General features: G+C 54.9%; 1 protein-coding gene across 13 annotated transcripts in view; it reads left to right on the plus strand.

Annotated features, from left to right (window-relative positions):
• Positions 1 to 18415, plus strand: part of Lingo1 (leucine rich repeat and Ig domain containing 1) — a 188637-nt gene that overhangs the window by 102782 nt on the left and 67440 nt on the right. For all 13 annotated transcript variants that reach the window (XR_012444042.1, XM_074062002.1, XM_074062006.1 and 10 more), the window contains one exon: positions 13164 to 13329. The gene's annotated coding sequence lies outside the window, so the exon portion shown is untranslated. The remainder of the gene's footprint in view (positions 1 to 13163; positions 13330 to 18415) is intronic.

An 18415-nucleotide genomic window follows, 5' to 3' on the forward strand; every position in this document is an offset into this window, starting at 1 on the left:
ATCCTGTGTGGAAGACCCAACCCTGTCCAGCCACCCCTTCCTGAGGTCACATTGCCCTGAGTTGGGCTTCCTGCAGGGAGTGTGCCCCTGAAGGGTAAGGTGCAGTGGACAGGGCCAGGGATGAGCCAGGGCCTGCCAGAGCCAGCACTGGGACAGGCGCAATCTGAAGGGCAGCCTGGATTGTTTTGCTTTGCCTCTTCCTCCTTTCCTTCCTCCCCCTCCTCTCCCTCGTCCTTTCCCCTCCCCTGTCTCTTTCCTGGAGCATCAGGAGACGTGGGCATACCCTCTCCCTCCCAGCATCCTTGCCTGCTTCTTGCTACCTACTGAGGTGATTTGCTTCTAGAACACCCAGCCCCTGGCACAGTCTCAGTCCTGCAGGCTCTGCTCTGCTTACTCCCCGGCTGTGCTGGCCCCTGCAGGGGACCTGTGTGGCATCCTGGCATAGCCGCAGCCTTGGGCATTGGCCAGGGAGGCAGAGCTGAGCCTATCTGGGTGTCTGTGTCTGCCAAGGCCTCCTCTGGGACTCTGAATGTGGCTTCCAAGATGGGTTGGAGAGCAGGGAGGGTGGACTCTCTGCTCTGCTCCTGAGTGATGGACCTCAGTGGGAGAGTCCTGATTTTTGAGCACCTCCTGTGTGCCAGGCTCCATGCTTGATAGTGGGGATGTGGTGAGCAAGGCGGTGAGGCCCCTACCTTCGAGAAGCTCAGTGTTTGTGGTGGTGATAAGGACAGATACTAAAGTAAAGTGTCATTGTAAATTGTGACAAAGGTTAAGAGAACGTGGAGGTGGGGGAGGCTGCTGGCCAACTGAGATAGGGCAATCTGGGAGGGCTTCTCTGTGAAGGTGTCTTATCCTGCAGACGACTGAAGAGGAAGTTGCTGTGTGCCAGGAGAGGTGGAGCATTCCATGCCTGGGAGAGCCTGGGAGTGGAAGAGCTGAAGGACACTGGTGGGATGGGAGGAGGAGGGCAGGATGAGGTGGGGCTGCAAAGGAGGGCAGGGCTGGATGAGGCCATGGTGAAGAAGGTGGAAGAGGAGTTAAGTTTGGAGGAGCAGGAGAGGCTCCCAGGTTTCTGGCTGCACAGCTGGAGATTTTCACAGAGGCCAGACCCTGGAGGTGGGGAGGAGGGTTTGAGATGATGAAGGTTGAAGGGTTTGCAGTTGATTCTGGGGAGATGGCAAGGAAATGGGGATCTTAGCTGGAGCCCCTCTGTGGTTGACATATTATCCCCAGGCTATGAACAAGGAGTCTGAAACTCAGGCTCAAGGCCATACACCTGCTAGTGCACAGAGCTAGCATGTGAACCCAGAGCTCTCAACTTCTAGAACCCCCTCCCCACCCCCGTCCATCTCTTCCTGTTCTTGGAAGGGTGGATGAGCGGTGGCATTGCTAGTGTGGCTGGGCCCAGCATCTATGTTGTCACCTTAGTCTTCACCCAGGACCACCCGGGAGTGCCCTTGGCCAGCAGACCTCAGTCCCCTGGGATGGTGGGGACAGCTCAGCCCTATGACCCTGTTGTGCCAAGAAGGATCCAGAAAGGTTCTTCCACTGCTCGGGACTAGGTGACTCCCGAGGGGCCCTCCTCTGCTGGTTGGGTGTAGTACAGGAAGGAGTGAAACCCTTCAGCTGCCCGAGGTCTGGATGGAAGGAGTCCTGGGACTGCCATGGACCTCTCAGTGACCTCAGTGACCCCACTGAACAGCAAGGCCTGAGAACCTTACAGCTGAGGCCTTCTAGTCTCTAGCTTCTTACCTTCCGAGGTGGGAACCAAATAACCTCTGTAGGACTTAGATTGTAGAGTTTGGTTTGAGAGCCTAGAAAAAAAAGCCAGCGTGAGAAAAGGGATAGATGGGGGGAAGAGGCAGAAGCCAGCAGCACAGGGAGCGTGTGGACAGTTAACAGGAAGGTCAAGGTCCTGGAGCCACACCAAACCCCTCCTTCACCAAAGACGGGCCAGTTCATATGACGAAAACGACAGCAACCTGGCAACCTCCTTAGGGCCTAGACTGTGACATTTGTCTGTTGTGTACTGGTCACTGTAGCTAGTGACTGCATCAGGATTCAGTGTGTGACCAAGGTTGGAACTCACAGAGTGGAGGACACTGAGCCAGGACCAGGTCTTACTGTGTGACCAGGCCCAGGGCTCAGTGTATGACTAGGATCAGGGCTCAGTATTTGATCATGGTCAGGGCTCAGTGTGTGGCCAGGATCAGGGCTCAGTGTCTACCTGAACCCATCATCTTGTAGATGGGGTAGCTGAGGCCCAGCGAGGGAAGGACGCTTGTGGCAAGACAGGGAGGCTGGAACCCCAGGGTCAATATTCCTAGGTGTCCCCTGTTCCAGGCTCAAAACCCCTGTGGGAATGGAAAACCCAGGAGGACACCAGGGAGCCATGTCCTTGAGTGGACTGTACCAGCTGTTCTCTTGGGTCCTCCCAACTTTTCTCAGTAACGTTGGTGAGTCATTTGGAAGACTTCATGGGGGGAGTGGTCCAGAACTTAAGTACAGTCCCAGGAGGAAGGGGACAGAGAGAGGATCACAGGAGGCCATGGCTGACCCAGGGAAAGATGTAGCCCTGTTATGGCTTATCTGTACTCTCTTATGTAAGCCCGTGGGGACCTGTGGGAGAGACAGGGGCAGCTCACTTCCTAGTGGAGGACTCAGAAGCTCATGAGGCAAAGGGATGGGCCTAGAGGTTCCCAGCTGAGTTCCATCCACATCTGCCTGACCCAAGCCAGTGGGTCCCCATCAGACTCCTCTGTGTGCCCAGAGTGTCATAAAGGAGAGACTTTCCCACCCTTAATGAGCTGCTGAGAGACTGAGATTTTATTTTAAGTCAGAAGTAAAATGCAGCAAGAGCTACATTGAAGCCCAGGCCACCACCACACTGTCCAGGAGAGATCTGGACAGTGGGGAAAGCAAGGTAAAATTCAGATCGTTAGAGGGATTGAAAGAAGCAAGGAAAGCCAAGGATGAGTGTAGCCCAGCTGATGGGCTGTCTGGGGAGGCAGCAAACGCTAGGAGCTGTCCAGGGTGCTGAACCAAACCATGCCCGCGGGGTGTGTCCACAGCTCCACCTGGATGGCCTGGCTTGCACCTTCTCATGTCTGAGCCTCAGCTTCCTCACCTAGAAAGTGAGTACTAGTACCTGCATCCAGAGCCTCTACTGAGAGAATCCAGAAAGACCGTGTAGCATTGCACAGAGCAGGCAACCTGTAGTCACTGCTCTCCAAGCTGGAGCAGTGTCTAGGACGCAGAGCTGCTTTGCCGAGCTCCCAAGTGGGAGGGCAAGAGTCACTGTGATGCCAGCTCAGCCTTGCGGGCAAGGCCTGTCACAGAACCTGAACTCCCCCTTGGAACTGGGAGAAATAGCTCATCTGGGCATCTCCGCCCCCCAGTTAGGTGTCCCCCAACCTGTAGACATGGACGTCTCAGGTTTCGGATGGGAAACTGGAGACCAGAGAGGGCAAGGCACTTGAGCCAACCAGTGTTAGTAGAAGAATCCGAGGGCTGTGCCTCCCACTGGCAGTAGTCCTAGATGTTGCCTCTCCCATGCTCAGAAGCCTTGTGAGAACTAAGCACCTTTTAGAACTTAAAGGAATGGTGCTCTAATGCAGGACTACAGGCACCCTGATACCCATTCTCTCGGGTCTTCCTAACCCCTCTACCAGCCTCAGCCTACAGGTGGCCTGGGGCCTAGTTCCATGCTGGGCTTTCATCTCTCTTTGACCAGCTCTCAGTCCCCTGCCCCTGCACACACTTCTCAGGCCCTGCTGGCAACATCAGACCTCTGGGTGCTCACCCCACCAGGGAGATGGGATACTCTGGGGCAGAGGAGGGGTGGGGAAAAGCTGCTGGAAGCCAAAGAAGAGACCTCAGTCATTGAGCTCTGTCTCTTGGTTCATCTGCAAAACTCACCCAGCCCCCAACTCTTGCTGCTGCAGCCATGTGCAACCTCTCACCTTGGGGCCTCTGCTCTAGCTCTGGAAGATTCCTTCTCCAACTCACAGCAGCAGCAGCCACCTGGAGTGATGCTGAAAAATACTCGGAATAATTCAATTCAGAAACCTTGACCCTGTGTGACCCTCATCCCACCCACCTCTGTACCCCTCCCCTCTCTCTGTGGTCACCTTATGGGACTCAGCTCAGCTCTGGTCCTCCTGATGTGCCCACTCTAACCCATCTGGTCCTGCCTGCATAGCCCCCTCCATTGGATCCAAAGGCCTTGCCATTCACGATCTGTGCCCTTGCCACCCTCTGGCCTATAGCCTCACCTCCCTCCCTCGCAGTGCCTCTCTGGCTTCCCCTCCAGGCTGAGGTCCATCCCGGACCTGCCTGTGACCAACCCCTTGCCAGACATTCCCTCATGCGGGACTCAGGCTTCTGCCTGGCATCCCTTCTTCAACGCTGGAGGACATCTCCTAACCTGACTGTTGCTGGCTGTCCTCCTGGAACTCTTGGGAGGCATCTTTGGGTCTCAGTTTCTCCTTCTTCAGGTGGTGCAGAATGGTGCCTGGCACATATGTTTGAAGGGCTGATAAGCTAAGCGATAAGCTCCTGGCCTGTCTGCCTCACCTGACCATTGTGCAGATCAAAGTATCTAATGGATTGAAGCACGTGGCAAAGCCGGACAGTATTGTCTGGACATCAGGCCTCCACGGTGCTCAGTGGGCTATCATTGGTGTCACAGGTAGTGTAACCGCTGCCCTCACTGCAGATTGGCCCCTCCTCTCCAGCCCTTTCCCCACCTCAAGCTCTATCCCGACTCTCCTGTCCCCCACCCCCAGTCCTAACTCAGTTCACTGCCTCCTGTCTTCTTCCTGTGATCCATCCTCTACCCGATGGCAGCTGGAATGATCTTTCTGAAGCACAAATTGGGCCCTGTCACTCCCCACTTAAAACCCTTCAGGCTCCTGATGGCTCTTGAGATAAGAGTCCCTCAGTCCCTGGAGAGGAGGAGGGGCGGTCTCCTTCTCCAGCTCATTGCTTGAGCCACTGGGCCTCTGCTCGGGCCGCCCCTGTGCCCACAGTGCCCTTCCCCACTTCCCAAACCCATTCCTCCTCCAAGACCCCTTTAAACATCCTCCAGGAAAGACTTACTTGGCCCCAGCCCTGGACTGGACACACCCTGCCGCATTCCCCCAGCCTGTCTGTCTTCCTGTACTCCTGCTTGGCACCACTAGACTGGGAGCTGGCTGATTCAGAGTCTTGGGCATTTTGAACATAGTTCTCAGGAAGCACTAGAGGGCTTGATGAATGAATGAATGAATGAATGAATGAACAACAGCTTTCCTGGGCTGAGGAGACTTGGGGCTGGACCTTTGGGCCTGCAGTGGGAAATGGACAGCAGTGTGCCTCCCTGGGGGGGTGGCCTTCCTGTCTGTGTGTCCCATTGGGCTATTGGCATCTTGCCTGGAAGTGGCCCCCAGGCTGGTCCTCCTGGCTTGGCTGACATGCTCTGGGGAGTCCTGATCCGTCCTGGGGACCCGCTAAAGGTGACACGGGGCCCTGACAGGCAGAAACTCCTTACCTGGTACCATGTGCTGAACCCAAGTCTTTCTCCATCAAAGGTCCCCTCCCCTAGAACCTTTACCTGACCCCTAACCATGGATTGAGGTTAGTCCTGCCCCTCCAAAACCCTGGAACCTTTCCTGGCCTATCAGCCCTGTGCCAGGGCCCCAGCATGCACCCCACCTCCATGCTGCTGTCTTGTCCCTTGGGCAGTCCTGCCAATAGTTTGGTCACCCCCCCACCCCACTCTTAAAGCCCTGTGTCCTAGGATTTCTCGCTTTCTGGCCATCTTCACTGGTATAAGCGCCTTTCCTCTGAGTGTCACCCTCTGTGGACCTGGCCCATGCTTCACAAGCCACCAGCTCTGCTCGTGGCCTGCACCAACCTCCTGCCTCCAAGTCGGTAAAACCTGTGCAAAGTCCTGGGTGCCGAGGCCTGAGCGGGTGGGTGGAGGTTGGTGTGAAAAGGAACAAATGCTGCCCTCTAACCACCAGAAGCAGGAAGAGACCCAAGGGTAGGGTCAGGGTGGTTTTTCTGGGGGGAGAAGGTGGGTCACTTGGGATAAGAAGGCCAACGAGGCCCTTACCTCTGGGCAGAGCTGGGCGCCCACTCCGTGCCAGGCTGTATGCCAGCTTTCTACCCACCAGCCTCTAGGTGAGTATGATCCAGTCCATCGAACAGATGGGGAAACAGAGGCTCAGACATGCGTGGGGTTACCCAGCTGACCAGCGGCATTGTCAAACCTTGACCCTGGGTCTGGCCTCTTTTTGGGCTCCTAAGGGAGGGAGGGAGGAAAGTCTGGCAGCAGAGGGAGAGATGCTGGCACTGGCCACGCCAGGAGAGGCGAAGCAGCTGCTAACAGTGACTTTCTGGGAGGAGGGGGGGGCCTTCTGAGCTGATCCTGCCCCCTCCCCGCGTGGGAGAGCCCTCACCACAAGGGCTCCCACCACCCCCTCCCTGAGAGGCAGGCAGTTTGCTTCTTGAGAGGATAATTCCCCATTATACAGAGATATTTAGCCTAATAGAAGCCGACAGGCCATTCAGGGCAGTAATGTACTCTGGCTTCAAGCGTTTAGTTTCCCCAGCTTGAACTCCAGATTAAGGGCTCCTTGCCCGCGCCCGCCCCGCACTGGTGCCTGTGACCTTGACTGCAGTGATGGGGTAGGTTTTCTCCCTCCTTCTTTCCTCCTGCTTTGCTGGCCTGTCCCCTCCCTGTCCCTTTCTTTCTTTCTTTCTTAAAAAAAAAAAAAAAAAAAGCATTTTCTCCTTAAATATTCAGTCTTAAATCCTGCATGCTCTGAGAACAGGCTGATCATGCTCGGCTGCCAGCAGGGCAAGGGGACACCTAGGTAGCCCAGAGCACTCGCTTAGCCACATGAGGCTGGTGGACAGTCTGGTTGGCTGGACCCTCCAGCCAGGCATGGGCAGATGTCCTTGCCCAGGGCCAGCACTGCCCCAGGCTGACACACAGCCTCACTTGTCTTCATCAATGAGCGGGGCAGGGAGTTGTTCCCAACAGTGTGTGTGGGGGGGGCGCACTCCATAATGAGCAGTCCTCAGGCCTGGGTGTCTGGACCCAGGGAGCCCTGGTGGTGAGATTTGAGGGCAGATGACAGTAGGGGTGGCACTTAGAGTTGTCACTGGTCAAGGGGGTGGCTTCTAGAGCTCCCTTCTTACGGCCCCCACAATGTCCACTCAGTTGTCTTTCTGCTCTGTGTCCTTACATTTTGCCTTCTCTCTGACCGCCTCAGCTCGCATCTGCTCACCAGGCTGCCTGTTTGAACTGACTGGCACTTCTACAGAGGCAGTGGGGACTCTTGGGAATCACCTGGTCCTGGGTTCAAATCCAGATGCCACCATGTAGAAACCATTTCAATTCAATTTCGTAGTTCCTTCGTCTCTCCGAGCAGTACATACCTTGCCTGAAAAGTGAGGTGCTGCCTCTTGGCTCCCAAGGTCATCCTGAGAATTCAGCGGGCCATGCATTGCTGGCGGGGGCAGTCCCAGCCCCCTCTGCAGGGTCACCCCAGCTCCTGCCTAGGTTCTCTCTCTCTGCCCTTGGGCAGGCAAGGGGAAGGGGCTGGCCAGGTGGGCCAGGTGTGGGAGGGTGAGTGCAAATCCCACTGTTTGGCTCAGATTTGGCTTGAAGTAACCAACTTAAGGGGAAGAAGAGAAGAGGGTGGGGGAGCAGGGCCCATGTGACCTGGGGGAGAAGCCTTCCAGGCTGGGACCCCTCCCAGCTCTGAGCTGATAGGCAGAGAGCCTGTAACCTGCAGGGCAGGGAGGGGCTGGACAGCCAGGGAGGCCTCAGCAGTGTGTGGCGATCCTTGCAATGGCAGGGTGGCCTAGGGACAAGATGGGAGACAAGAGGGTTCTAGGGAGAGGCTGAGGGAAGCTGAGTAGATCCCATTCCCTCTCTGGGCCTCTCTGCCTCACAGTGTGGGCTGGAGATCCAGTGAGAGACCAGCTGGGAATGTTCTGAACTCTACAAGGTAGCCACAGCCGTGACTAGTATTTCCGAACGTTGTTGGTGTTGTGTCCAGTCTGTAACCCCCACTGCGACCCATCTGGCCTAGCTCAGAAACATATACTGAGAGAATTGAGAAAATGCGTGGCATGAAGTGACACCTCTGTTTAGTGCAAATCCCCACGCAGCATGCTGGCCCCGGACCTCTGCTTGCCTGCTCCAGGGACAGACAGCTCACTGCTCCTCTCGCTGCACAGGTTCTGTCTCTCTGGAATCTTTTTTTGCCAGGCCTTGCTCTGCTATCTGGGGCCATAAATGCTATGGTGCTTTGACAGGGGACCTGAAATCCTGACCAGGCTCCTGAGGCTTCCCCAGGAACATGGGCCTGTCCCGGTGAGGCTCGTGACAGCCACCCTTCTGGACAGGCACATCCATGACTGGGCATTGTCTCGAGCTGGAATGGCTGGCCACCAAGCCACCAAGTGGTTGTCAGAGGCTCCATTCTATGCAGAGCTGGTTCTTAGAGCTACTCACAGGATCCACCCTGATTCTAGTAACTCCCCTGTGCACTCGGCCCCTTCGTAGGGCAAGTGGAGGGTTTTGGACAAGGGACTGTGTCTCCCTTATTGACCCCTCTCAGAGCGTATCGACCTTCAAGACTCCATCCTGGTCTCCGCTAAACAAGGTGTCCAGGCAGGTCCTGCCAAAGCCCAGGAGAGTTCTCCTCAGGGGACACCTACATCCCTGGACACGACTATTTAACTAACCACTGAGAAACCCAGCTCCTTGTTTTCTGTGTTGCCCACAGGAAAGTCGTGAGGACCTTGCCTGGCACCAGCTGGAGTCCCTGTCATTGTTTGAGGTGCAGCAATCCCTACAAGCCTGGGGTGCATCTCCTGGACTCCTCAGACTTGTCACTGCCTCACCTAGCGTTCTACCAAGCACTTCTAGATAATCCAAACGGGTTTCTTAGATTCTGCAAACACACAGGACAGGGTGCTGATATTTCTGGATGCCGATTCTTGGCACTTTATCGTCTTGATGGCTCCGCAGCCCAGCCTTGTGTGGGAGGATGTGGTTGGTGGTTAACGGGGAAGGATTGGAACTTCCTGAAGGGAAAGACCTACCCAGGTCCCTACAGCCAGCGAGGGCAGAGCTGGAACTCCAAGCCAGCACATTCTGCTTCTGCCTGTCCTCAGCCCCCACGCACCTTTCTGTCACTCCTCACAGGCCCAGCCCCCGTGTTCCTCAGCAGGCTTGGGAGGAGGCTGTCCTGGGCTGGTGCTTCTGCACCCTCTCCTGTCCCTTCCTGTCCTGTCTTGTGGACAGTTTGTCTTCTGTTGACCTGAGGGTGAGGCCCAACCTCTGCCCCTCTCCCTCTGTGTCATGCACAGGACCAGGGTGCAGAGCAGGGTTTCAGGAAGGAAGATGCACCCCCAGGGGACGTGAGACTCGATCGGGAGGGCTGGGTGGCTCCATGGGCGGCTTATCTGCTTGCTGGTTTTAATAGTTATTTTTAATTTGGGGTCTGTTTGTAGAAACAATATGTGTCTGCAGCTGACGATCTAGGAGTCATTCTCTTCCTCTTTTTCTTACCCCCACCCCCTCTCTTCCAACTCATCAGACAACTGCTGTTGGTTCTGCTGCAGCACACACATCCCGAAGCTTCTGTTCCCTCCCCTCGGCACTCTCAGGCCTCATCTCCTCCTGTCCATCCCGCTGGTTCCCTCTCCTGGGGAGTCGCGCAGGCCTAGGACCTTCTCTGCAGCTCTGGAGTTTTTGGGTTTTGTTTGTTTGTTTTGGTGGTGGTGCTGGGGTTTGAACTTAGGGCCCTGTGCTTGCTAGGCAGGCTCTCTACCACTTGAGGCACACTTCCAGCCCTTTTGGCTGTAATTATTTTTCGGAATCTCATGTTTTCGCCCAGGGCTGTCCTCCTTTTTGCTCAGACCACAGTCCTCCTACCTATGCCTCCCATGTAGCTGGGATGAGGGGTGTGCGCCATCTCACTCAGCTTTTTATTTGTTGAGGTACGGTCTCACTAACTTACTGCCCAAGGGGACCTCAAAAATTGTTATCGTCCCAATCTTCACCTCCTGAGAAGTTAGGATTACAGGCGTGAACCACTTTGCCCTGCCCTGGAGAAGTTTTAAAAATGAAGAAGAAATCTTGGTGATTCCTTGGTTCAAAGCCTCCAGTGACTTTTCATTGTATTTGAGAGGAGAGCCAAAGCCCTGGCCTTGGTTCTCAGGACCCCAGCCTCCCATACAGCCTCACTTCTCACAGAAAAAACTCCAATGTGACCTTCAGGAAGACCTCCCCTGCCCCTCTGGCTAGAGAAATCCCCAGTCCTGTCCCCTTCCCATTGGGAAGTCTCTTGTTTAATTAGTCTGTTGTCATCTGTACCCCTTGTCCTCCCAAAAGTACTAACGTTGTCTAACTTGTATCCCATGTACTCATGGGAGACCCCATGAGTCTCCCGTGTCTGTGGCACACCTAGCATCAGAAACGTGAAGAGAGAGCCAGCGATGGGCTGTGGCGGTTGTGATGTAGTAACTGTGCCTGTGTGCACATGTGTGCACGTGTGGGCAGGCTGGGAGTCCCCTGCCCTTGTAACCGGGCTTGGGGAGGGGCTGGATCTGAAGCTGTGTGTGCGTGGGAGACCCATGTGTACACTGCCATTCACCCTGTTTCCTGCTCAGTGGCAGTGTGGCCTCTGGCCAGGTCTTTTGCCTTTTGGGCCTCAGCTGCTCCACCTGTTGACTGGCAGTGCCTGGCTGGAGGCTCCCGAGGTCACCTTTCCCACCAGCTGGCCCACCATGCCGTGGCACTGTGCCCAGGAAGAGCCCGGAGGTGTTGACTGAAGTTGACTCCACACACGGCCACCCCCGCTGCTGCCCTCTCTGGCGAGGTTGTCACCCAGGCAGGAGGGCGTCACCAGGGTCGGGATTGGCAGAAGAGCTGGGATGTGCGCCTTGCTGCTGAGAGGTAGCTTCCGTTCAGGGTCAAGGTCTCAGCCGCATCTGTAGCTTCATTTGATAAGTTTGCACTTTTGTGTGTGTGTCCTTGTTCTTTCAGAAACTTTCCTTTGATACATTTATTTTATTTCTTGAGCTTTCTTCCCTTTCAATTGCTATAAAAAAATTCTATGAAATGAAAAAGAGAGAAAAAAAAAAAACCCAACACATCTCTCTTCCACCATCCAAGGCAACAGCTGTTCCCTCCCCGCCCCTGTGGAGACAGCAAGGACACGGCAGTTTGGGAAGTGAAAGTGACCCTTGACCTTAGGTGAATCTCTGTGTGCCTCAGTTTCTTTCACCAGACCACAAAGGGAACAATAATTGCTTCTTCAGACTGTGGGTGTGCTAACGTCAGTGAAGTGCTTCGGTGGGTGCCTGGCCCTGGTACCAGCATCATCCCATCCTTCCCACAGAGCAGAGGGCGCGTGCAGCTCTTCCTGCCCTCGGCTCTTCCATCTGTGAAATGGGTCTGGAATCTGGCGTGCACGATGCTGCTACCTGGGTGAGGGTAACAGGTGTGCGCGGGCTCAGCATGGAGCCTGTGTTCCCTGCACCCCAGCCCTGCCCTCACCCACCTTCTCGGTCTTCCATCCCATTGCTGGGGAACATTGCTCTGCGTCACTGCCAGTCTCTGTTGACAACTTTTAATGCCTGAGACATATGCAGGGGAGCAGAAGAGCCATCTGTTGTGGCTGTTCTGAGTAACCCTGCAGGAGGCTTTCCCTCTGGGGACCATCTCCCCAGACGATCTCAGGGACGTTCCTTAAGCCCCTTTGCCAGGGGCTGATGGCCACGGGAGGGGTAGTAGCTGGGAGAGGTGGATTACTTCTGGGGTGGCCTGACATACTCCCCAAGGCAGCAGCATGGGGATGAGGGTAGTGAGGCCCTGTCACGGTGCTGCTGGTGATGGGGAAGCCCGAGGCCACTATGGGAGGGGCAGTGGGTGCTGGGAGGGTTGGAAGAACTGGGCCACCTATGCTCTGTGGCTCAGAGGTGGACAGGAATTGGGCTAGAGCGATGTTGTCCAGTATGGTAACCCCTAGCCATATGTAGCTGTTTAAATTGAAATGTAAATTACTTAGATAAACGTCAGTTAGTTTCTCCATCCTCCCTGCCTCCCTCCCTCCCTCCCTTCCTTCTTCCTTCTTCCTGTGGTACTGGGGCTTGAGTCAAGGCCTGTGCTTGCTAGGCAGGCGCTCTGTATCGTGAGTTCTGCCCCAGTCCTTTTTTAGCTTTAGTTATTTTTCAGATACACTCTCATGCTTTTTGCCTGGGCCTATCTCAGACCAAGATCCTCCTACCTATGCCTTCTATGTAGCTGGGATTACAGGCGTGAGCTACCACACCTGGCTTGTTTGTTGGAGGGAGTGTCTCACTAACTTTCTGCCTGGGCTGCATCAAACTGTGACCCTCCTAATCTCCACCTCCTGAGCAGCTGGAATTACAAGCATGGGCCACCATGCCTGGCTCACGATGCACTGCAGCTGGTTGCTACTATGTTGGGCCGACAGCCTTTGTGCAGAAAGTTGTGCTGGGTGGCGTTGGTCAAGAGACATTTCCAGGGGGTCCAGTCAGCCCCTACGGGGGAGGGGCTGTGATTCTGGATCTCCATCATCAAGCTTTTTATGGAGCCCAGAAGAAAAAGAACAGCCCTGGGCTCAGAGGGCAAATTGAGGGCCTGGAGAGGTCAGTGACTTTCCAAAGGTTGGCATCTCTGGAAGTCCTAGCTTGGCCACAGAGTGTTGTCCAGAGTGTGGAGTCCACAATGGGTGGTCCCGGCCAGGGTGACCCTGTTCGCTCGGGTGTTTGCGGCGCCAGCACTGCTCTTTGCCTGAAACACTGCCATTCATCACTCCCTGGGTGACGTGTTGTCGTCCCTGGGACTTTTTGAGAAACGTAGGCTCAGCATGAAGGACGGTGGCTGCCTCTGTCCACTGTGTGCTGCCCTGGCCTCCTGTCATTGGGTAAAGCCCTCTGCAGAGGCGCTCCTGGAGGGACCTGGGGAGGGAGGGAAAGAAGATGCCAGGAGGAAGAAGTGAGGTAGACATGGCTGACTTTGATTGCACCTCGGCTGAGGTGGGGCCACCATCCACCTGACGTCCTGTGCACACAGGCTCCTCTGTCCCTCCTAAGAACCCCACTGCTCACTTATTTCTCTTCTTTTCTAGGGCTCCCGTGGTCATGTCCTGGCTACCTTGAGTCTGAGGGGCTACCCAGCCTCCTGCCTACATCTCTGGGCTCTGACTCTGTCTGGCCAAGCCTGTTCCTCTCGCTAGCCTGGTTTGAGGGCACGCCTCAAGCTTCTGGACTCAGTGGGACACAGCAGCAGATACGGTAGGTGACTTTCCATCCTATCCACTCCCTAGTTCCCAGGGACATCTAAATTCCCTGGTTCCTAGAAGGGAAAGGGTCCCTTTCTGAAAACTGTCAGGCTTGTAAGTAGGGAAAAAAAAGTCTTATTTCAGTCAAATGAAATTATCAGGTCATAAAACCAGTGTCTGGTGGTTAGGTGGGCTTCAGGTGGGGCTTGATCCAGTGGTTCACACAACTTCAGCAGAACCTGGCTTCTGCCTCTGTTCCTTCATGCCTGTTCCTTGGTGATGGCGCCACTTCTAGTGTCAAATAGGACATGAGATGGTCAAAAGATGTCTGGCAGCAGTTTCCAGATCAACCTGCTTCTAGATTTAAATCAAGGGTCAGAGGTGAAGAAAAAAGTCTGTTTTCATGACAGAACAAATGAAAGTCCTAGAGTTGGTCTCTTGGGCCCTATTGGCAGGATTTGGATCATCCTCCACCTTTAACTGGGCGCAGGTGTTTCCAAGGGGCTGCAGTCTGACTTCCCCAACCGTGTGAACCCTATGGGACAGGAGCTGTTTCCCAAGGGAATCCTGGGTGCTGCTGAGTGAGACAGATAACAAATGATCACTGCCGATCATTGCCTAGGTTGGACACCCTGAGGCCAGTCCTAGACGGGTAGGAACATGCTGTGTGTCCTTGGATAAATGCCTATGCGTCTCTGAGCTTTGGTTTCCTCACCTGGCAGGGATGCCATGTGAACTTCCTGAGATGATGGACTGACATACGGCAGGGGCTCAGTAAATCCTCCTTCTCATCCCCTTCCTGCTTTCCTCCCCAGGGAGTGTGGGACAGCCTAGCTTTCTCAAACTTAGAAGGAGCCCCTGCGGGAGGGAATACCGCTCTGGGAGTTCTGAGATTGATGGAGGCCATGGGTCTCGGGAGAGAGGAGGACAGGGCACCTAAAGAGGTCATGGTCCTCTTACAGCCCAGCCTTGGGCCCTGGAGCGTAATTCACACCACGGAACTGCCTCTGGCATCTCACCCCTGGGTCAGCCAGTGACTGCTCTGGGGGCCTGGGCAGGAGGAGGAGCAGGGAGCTGCACCAGCCCTGGGGGATGGGCACCCTGCCATCCCTGGCCTCTCCTAGCTGTCCCCCTCTGTCCCCTCCAGCCTTAGACATGGAGCTCCCCCTACCTTGACACCCTTCCTCTCTTCTTTCCCAGGAAGCCCCTGCTACCCTTTCCACCGGCCGTTACCTCCACGAGTCCATCTTCCAGATAGGAAGACCACGGCCCAGGCTGTGCTCCTCATAAGCCCTTTTGGCCACTGCATCAGTGCTAAAGCGAGTTGCCCTCTTTGCCTCTGGCACTAGGAAGCTCCGAGGCAGGTTGTGGCCCATTTCTGCTGAGTATTAGGATGCAGCTGCTCAGTAGCCCTGTCTCTGGCTTTGCCTTCTTCCTTCTGCTGTTTTACTTGTCCCAATTTCTTCTTATTTTTTATCCTGTGTTGCCGACGCGCTCAGCAGCCTCAAACTCTTCTGGAAGGAGGCAGTGTAGATAACCAAGAATGCGTTGAATAAAGCACTCAATGCTAACTATGGCCAAATGCTGGACCCTCCTTTTCCTGGGGGCCACTTGGGTGGGGGCCTGTCCCCTCGTTCCAATGCCCACCGCACCTTCCCCTCTCTGGGTTGGGAAGAGCATTGTTCTGCTCCGGTCTGCTTCTTCCCCTCCCCCCCTTATCAGCCACTAATGAAAGAGGCTGGGAAACCCAATCCCCTGGTAATTAAATTTACTTAACGGGCATTCAAGTGCAGCAATGAGAAGTTTAATGCCGGGATTAGATTTTTCTTTAATTAATTAAAATGAGAGCCATGTGTCTTGCCAGCAAACCAGCTTGACCCCTTGCTTGAGAGTAGCGGGCAGACCATGGGAGACTCTGGCTAAGTGGGTGATACTGACCCCCCCAGTCTGGCATAGCTGCCCTCAGAAGTGATGGCCACTCAGACCAAGCACCTATTCAGTGCCTATTTCTGAGCTCTGCCAGGGCCAGGCACCCAGGGCCCGAGGATCCAGCAGCCCCCACTGCCAGAGTGCTGGAAACTGAGTCACATGGAGGTGGCACTAGGACAGGAGGAGGTGTGGGTGGCATGGGTCAGTCAACACCTTTACCTGCAAGTTCAGCCAGCCCTGGGTGAGCACTGGGTTGTCTGGGCTAACAGATGCAATGGGGAGATGAGAGAGGAACCTGAAGGGACCCCCAAAGCTCTGCTTTCCCTCTCTGCCTGTCTTCACTGTGTCTCCGAAGTCCAGTCAGGATTCGAGGAAACTCTTCCCACCACTGGGGCAGAGGGATCTGGGAATCCCAATGTAGCTGTTTGGTGTGGACTTAGGAAAAGCCTAGTCGGGGTGGAGGGACCCAGGCCCAGGTACCAGAAGCCTAGCCTGTTATTTTCAAAGCAGTGGGTAAGGTGGTAAGAAGTCCAGAGCTCTCCCAGGGCAGAAAATGGTCTTGACCCCAGTCCCACACTGAGCCCTAATCCTAGCTGCACACTGAGCCTTGATCCCAGCCTTCATACTGATCCCTGATCCTGAACAGACTAAACCTTGATCCTGGTTCTCCCCTGAGCTCTGATCCCAACCCCTCACTGAGCTGAGCATTGCCATGGAGCTGCCAAAAAGAAACAGGTGCTAGGGTGGAGGAGTGAGTGGCCCTGTTTGTCCATCTTCACTGCCAGCTCTGCTGCCTGTGGGCAGGACTCCTGTGCCAGGCCCCACTCAGGAATGGCCGAGATGAATCAGACACGGTCCCTGCCCACAGGACTGGTGGGGGAGGTGACAAAAAACAGGGATGGCAGAAGCAAGTGATCAGAGCTGAGATGGGGGTGGCCGGGGCCTGGGTGGCCTGTATCTGCATTTAGAGCATTCCTCTGAGAGGGGAGGTACTAAAGTCAGGACTAGGGAGAAGACTGGGGTGGGGGACAAGGTTCCCATGGGGGCTGGGCCAAGTGATTCTCTACCCCAGAACTGGACGTGAACCACACAGTGAACCGAGGGACCCCCATGTGCCAGGAACTGGGCTGGAAATGACAGCTTACAGGAGAGGCTGGCATGTCCTTCTCCCAGAGGAGGGCACACGGGACCGTGCAGGGGGTCACCTGGTGCTGCTCAGCCAGGGTGCCTTCACACCCTGTGGACTTCGGGCCTGCACAGTGGCGCTCCTAGAAGTGTACTTACTCTGAGAGCCGGAGGGCAGCTCTGCTTCTTACCACCTGGATGGACACAGCTGGGCACAGGCAGGGACCAAGGAGCCACGTAGGTGAGCCTGGGCCCTCAGACTGGGACCCAGGATGTGACGAAGGTTTCTGGCCACACTGGAGTCTTCAGCATGGGGGAAGCAGGGTATGCCTTGACTAGGCAGGAGAAGGGCACTGAGGCACTTACCGCAGCTCAGGGCATAGGACTAGCCCAGGAAGGGGTCTTCTGCTTCCTCTCCTGCCGCCCAGCACTTTCTTTTTTCCTTTTCTTTTTTTTTTTTTTTATGGTACTGGGGCTTGAACTCAGGGTCTACACCTTGAGCCGCTCCACCAGCCCTTTTATTGTGATGGATTTTTTCAAGATAGGGTCTCACAAACTATTTGCCCAGGCTGGCTTCGAATTACGATCCTCCTAATTTCTGCCTCCCGAGTAGCTGGGATTACAGGCGTGAGCTACCTGTGCCTGGTCTAGCCCTTCCTGAATAGCCAGGCGTAGAGAAGCCACCCAGCCAGCTGCCTGCCACCTACCTGGGGAAGTTGAGGCCCTGAGAGGGGCAGAAAGCTAATTAAGGTCGTGGCCTCTGCCTTTGTGTTACTTTAAGTCAAAGAATCTGAAATCACAGTATCTCGAATTTAGATGCTTTTTTTGGTGGTACTGGGGTTTGAACTCAGGGCCTTGTGCTTGCTAGGCAGATGCTCTACCACTTGAGCCCCTCCCCTGGGTTTCCCTGCTTTTGTTTATTTTTCAGATAAGGTCTTAAACTTTTTTTTTAATATCCAAAATTTATATTTATTATATACTTAGTGTGAATTTTTTTTTGTCAGTAACAGCCTGTCTACCCACCTCTTTATTCTAACCTGCTCTACCTACTTGGTCCCAATACTGCCCCCTTTGTTTTATTTGTTTGTTTGTTTTTTATTATTCATTTATTCACATGTGCATACATTGTTTGGGACATTTCTCCTCCCTGCCCCCCTCCCCCTCCCCCCCTCAGTTCCAGGCAGGTTCTGTTCTGCCCTTATCACTGATTTTGTTGAAGAGAAGACACAAGCATAATAAGAAAGACAAAGCGTTTTTGCTAGTTGAGATAAGGACAGCTATACAGAGAGATTCCTGACATTGCTTTCATGTACCTATGTGTTGCGACCCATGTTGATTCAACTCTAACTGATCTAACATTGGTTCCAGGTCTTAAACTTTTGCCTGCGCTGGCCTTGGTCTGTGATCTCTTGTACTTCCACCTCCTGTATAGCTGGGATTACAGGTGTGCACCACCGTGCCCAGCCCTTGAATTTACACTGTAAACTCAAGGATTGCATTTGCTTCAGTACTTTCCCTAGGGCAGGAGGACTCAAGGGGTTGTGTGCACATGCAAGTTCATTCATGTGTACACGGCAGAAACCTAAGGGAGCAGTGTGTCCCCAGCCAGGCCTTCTCTCCCTGGGTTCCCGTTAGAAGCCTATGAGTGGGGGTTCCTCATACTCTGGTGAAGAGCTGGAGTCCTGGACCTAGGCCACAGTCACACTGCTCAGATCTTTTGCCCAAGCCACCCCTGTCCTTGCTGGGGTGGGAGTAGCCCCTCCCCCCGTCCCACCCGTCACTCTCCAAGGGCTCCCAGTGTGCGTCCTCTGCCTCCTCCCACCTTGCCTCGTGCTCCAGCCAGAACCAGTGACTCCTCCCTGACACTCCCCCCACATCCCTCCTCCAGGCCGTGCTCAAGCTGTTTCAGCCCCTGGAGTGCTGTTCAAACTCCATCTTCATCCTTCTAGGCTGCATCCTTCATGCACACCCCCATCTGCCCTCACCGCGACAGGACAGGCCCTTCCCCTGGGCTCTGTCAGCTGCTTGTTGTCTGCCCACCTGGG

The sequence above is a fragment of the Castor canadensis genome, chromosome 19, assembly GCF_047511655.1.
Source record: "Castor canadensis chromosome 19, mCasCan1.hap1v2, whole genome shotgun sequence".
In the NCBI taxonomy this organism is placed as follows: domain Eukaryota; kingdom Metazoa; phylum Chordata; class Mammalia; order Rodentia; family Castoridae; genus Castor; species Castor canadensis.